Source organism: Haliotis cracherodii, unplaced genomic scaffold (genome assembly GCF_022045235.1).
Source record: "Haliotis cracherodii isolate W230 unplaced genomic scaffold, xgHalCrac1.p SCAF_8, whole genome shotgun sequence".
NCBI classification, from domain to species: Eukaryota; Metazoa; Mollusca; class Gastropoda; order Lepetellida; family Haliotidae; genus Haliotis; species Haliotis cracherodii.
In genome coordinates, this window is record NW_027266341.1 from 32,810,042 (window position 1) to 32,814,900 (window position 4,859).

A 4,859-nucleotide genomic window follows, 5' to 3' on the forward strand; every position below is an offset into this window, starting at 1 on the left:
GCAGCACCAGGTATCTCAGTGAGCTAGCACTATAAAACAAGCATTAGTCTGTACTGGTACAAGCAGGCACAAATACACACACACATGCATGCACGTCACTTTATAACTGTAAGTAGAATAATCTTAAATGCATTATACCCCATTTCACTTCTCCTCTAACCGATCAGTGGAGATTGTGGGGTAGTGGGGTAGCCAAGTGGTTAAAGCATTCGCTTGTCACACTAAAGATCTGGGTTCAATTCCCCACTTGGGCACAACTTGTGAATCACATTTGTGATGTTCCAGCCGAGATATTGTTGGAATATTGCTGAAGGCAACATAAAAGCATACTCACTCACTCACTCACTCACTTTCTCACTCAGCTAATTTGATGCAAGCTATAATGAGTACTAAAGTTAACAGAAAATCTCAGGTTAAGTGATGGTAAAACTGGTCTGGTCAGGAAATACTGCTTAGATATATCAGGCAGAGGTAGGGAAGGTACGCCACAGTTGAATGATATATATTATGCAGTGTTTCCAAGTGTAATGCAATATTCTTTTGATTTCTTTATTGTATATCTTGTTTGTAATCCAACACATTTCATTAGTGGGGTAAAATGGGGTTTAACCTCACCTTCAAGATTATTGCACTTATTGTGTGTGTGTGTGTGTGTGTGTGTTTGTGTGTGTGTGTGTGTGAGAGAGAGAGAGAAAGAGAGAGAGAGAAACCTGCTTATTCTAGTCAAAACTAATGCTGGTTTTAATAGTGCCTTCACACTGAGATACCATGCAGCAGTTTAACATGGATACCCAACTCAGACACAGCATACTGACTCTGAGCTGACGAGTCCTTGTTTTATCTCCTTCATGCCGAGTGCCAGGCAAGGTAACAACAATTACCATCTTTTAATGTGTTTTGGTATGATTATTATTGATAAGGGGCAGACATGTGGTCAAATTGTTGCTGATGACCCTGGCTCGATTCCACACATAGGTACCATGTATTTAGGGTTAGAATAGGTCCCCAGCACTGGTGCTGGTCGTAAGAGGCAACTTAACAGATAGTGGTCAGACTTGGTGACTTTGTTGATAGGGTGTCCTTGTACTGACAGTGTTGAAAAAGTATTATTTACAGGCCACCATCATATAGCTGGAATATTGCTGAGCGCAGGTTTAACAGCACAAACCCTCATATAACTGGAATATTGCTGAGTGCTCAGTTAAACACACACACACACACACACACACACACACACACTCTCTCTCTCTCTCTCTCTCTCTCTGAGAGAGAGACTAAATGTTAGTCTATGTATGACGCAAATAACGCCGAAATGATGGTGAAGAATCCTTGCTGAAACCGGGGAAAACCCAACTTATTCACTCACTATCAATCTGCACTCGGAGAAGACAGTTAGCCCGGCTAAGTTAGGTTACAAACAATCCAACTCCATCTAGACATGATTATCGCCTGACTCAGCCAGTGCACCAAGAAGTTCCAGCGAGATAACCGTAGCATCTCATGGGGGCAGGTTACAGCCTACCCACGCTGTCTATGAACGGCTGGCGTATCTCAGATACCAGTCAATCTGCCCAAAAAACGCACGTTCCTCGCATTGCTCACTTCTGCTGTCAGGGTATTACTTGTTAGACTTGCTCAGACCAACTCCGAGAGCACGTTTCCTAGTTACATTTCGAGTTGGAAGAGATTTTAATTTGAATTTATATGTAGTGTGTGAAACAGTTACATCGTCAGGGAGATGGACAGCGAGAGTGATGTCATGATGAAATTGAAATTTCTTGTTTATTGGAGAAAATCGTTTCAAATGTTTACGTCTGAAAATGCAAGGGTAATAGTTTCAAAGGTTTGATATGATATATTTGAGTCAAAACATGTGAAAAGATGTGGGTGTGTGTTCTTGGAAAATATTCAGACCATATATCTGGTGAAACTGAAGTGAATGCATCTGCTGAAACGACTTAATGAAAATAAGTCACCGTTTATTTCCCATCTGTTTGCTTTCCGTTGAGTGATTGAGTACGATCCTTCTTAAACATTCCGCTCAAGGGCGCTCTGTGTTGCATGCAGAGAAAAAGCATATGTCACTTCAACCTCAAACTGATACTGCGTTAAGGACGTATGAAGTCATCGACTGATAAACAGTCAACACTAAACAGATCAGATTGGACGCGAGTGTAAATGAGATCTTTTTTACTTTTAGTTATTAATTTAATATCTTTAGGGGGGGGGGGGGCACGGGTGGCCCAGTCGTCTAATGTGCCGCGATTCGCTGTGCAGAGTCGAGTCCCTTGGGCACGCCAGAAACCTATGATTGTGGATTGGAATCCCGGTTCGCCCCGATTATGTTTCTAGGTTTGTCAGCACCATACCCATGCTCGTGGGTTTCACCGAAATGGTAAACGTCTAAGACCTGCATCACTTCGGGCTTTCCTACGCCTTGATATAACTGGAATACTGTTAAAAGCGGCGTTAAACCCAACTCACTCACTGATATCTTTACGCTACGCGTAGGCATTAATACTTACGCATAACCAAACGTGCTTTATAGACCATATCGGATAAATATAATATCCAGTTTCCCTAAATTGACAAGTGATTCCCCAATACCACATCTCCTCCCACTCCATCCAATTAAATTGAAGGTAAAAATGTAAAATTTGACACACACATACACGCACACATCTGAATAAATCCCGTAACTGAAAGTAAAATAATTGACTAAAATTCGAAAGTGACCCACCCCCTCCCCCTAAAATAATCAAATATGGACCAAACAAACCAGTGATTGATATTATGAGCAACGCCCCACGCTGTCGGTGCTCGATGACACGGGATCAACCAAGTCATCGATGCTAACCATCCGAACTTGCCACTTGTACGTAATAATTCTATCCCAGATTCCCCTCTCGGCTATATATATACTAGCTGAGCACAATGTTCGCGTAAAGATCCGGGGTAGAATAGGTCTCCAGCAACCCACGCTTGCTGTAAAGAAGCGACTATGCTTGTAAGAGACGACTAACGAGATCGGGTGGTTAGGCTCGCTGACTTGGTTGATGCATGTCATTGATCCAAACTGCGTGGATCGATGCTCATGATGTCAACCACTGGATTGTCTGGTCCAGACTCGATTATTTACAGGCCGCCGTCATATAGCTGGAATATTGCTGAGTGCGTCGTAAAACAACAAACAAACAAAAAATCAGAAAGGAAAATGGCTAACGAGGGCTTCTTTCGGTTTGAAAAAACGCAAAGAAACAGGATCATTTTTGCTTTGCAGCCTTCTCGAACTACCATTGCATCCCACGCGGAGGGAAATAAGTTGTTACACAATTATACTAGCATCGATCATCCAGGAGTTAGTATCATCTACGTGTGTTACGCTACACTAGAAAGCCCGATGGGATGAGTGTAGGGTACAGCCCTACATCTTCACCAGTCTTGCCGTAGCCGTGGCTCTTTCAAACATCACAGCCTCCAACAGCATCCCAGAAATGTCCAAGAAGCCTACCCAACTAGTTTGAATAGACGTTTTCTTAAAACACAAGATACAATTTACTTTTTGAAAAAAGCATTCGATTCGATTTTGTTTCAGAGATCAATACTATGGTGGTGGGGGGGGGGGGGGGGGGGGTTGTTACCCGGAGATGATGGTACATGCACTCGAATCGCTGTTTGTGAAAAGTTGCGTTCGTGGTAACATTAATGTATCAGAATTATTAAACTTAATATCTCCTAAATATTTGCATGTATAGTAGATAGAGGTAAACTCGACACCTTGCCTTACCCCAACTTCGACAGCATTGGTTAATATGTCACTTCACAAACCACGCATGCTCAATGATGGTAGCTGTTTGTGTCTTGCTTAACGCCGCACCCGACAAAACAACAGTTATGATGGAATCTTGGCCTGAAAAATCTGCGACCGTGATCTTGTGGTAGAGCGTCCGCCCGGGGAGCGGAAAGTTCGGGGTTCGATCCCCGGTCGCGTCATTCCAAAAGACGTTAAAAGATGGTACTTGTTGTTACCCTGTCTGGCGCTCGGCATTAAGGGGCTAGCTAAATCAAGGACCGGTCGGCTCGGAGTCAGTATACTGTGTCTTAGTGGCGTATTCATCTTAAACTGCGGCATGGTATCTCAGTGAGCTAGCACTATAAATCGGCATCAGTCCGGACTAGTACAAGCAGCCACACACACATACGTGCATGCATGTCGCTATATAAGTGCAATAATCTTGGACGCGAAGTTCAACACCTCACATGAAAATCTGCTCAATGAGGGAACGGGCATGAGCGTCAAAGATGGATTTTATGAGCGCTTTGCTATCAATTTCATGCGGGTGAGCACAGTGTCACTTTTATTATTTCTCCTTATGAGGATCCCAGGATGGAATTGGTAGTCAGTAACCCTGCTTGTCGATGAAGCGACTTAGTGGATCGGGTGGTCAGGCTTGTCATCGTATCCCGACGTTGTGGAGTGTTGGTCATACTATCAATCACTGGATTGTAGGGTTCAGAATCGTTTATCTAAAGGCCGCCGTCACATATAGGTGGAATATTGCTAACACAATATAATATATATAAGTAGATATAACAAACAAAACCTTTCATGCTAGTTATACCATATGGCGTGTGAACGTAATGTGTGATTGCTGCAGTGACTCTGTCGCTTTGGAGAAACTTTCGAATTTATATTATTTATTCTTTGTGTCAAGTAAATTGAACGGCTAATACAGAATAAAAGAAAAAAGATTAAAACGCTTGCAAACTTTAAATAAAACACGCTGAGGTCTATTCTGTTTCCTTAGTGGTATTCGCGTTAGTAACATGAGTTACATCCCTTAGATGAGGGCGCTCTC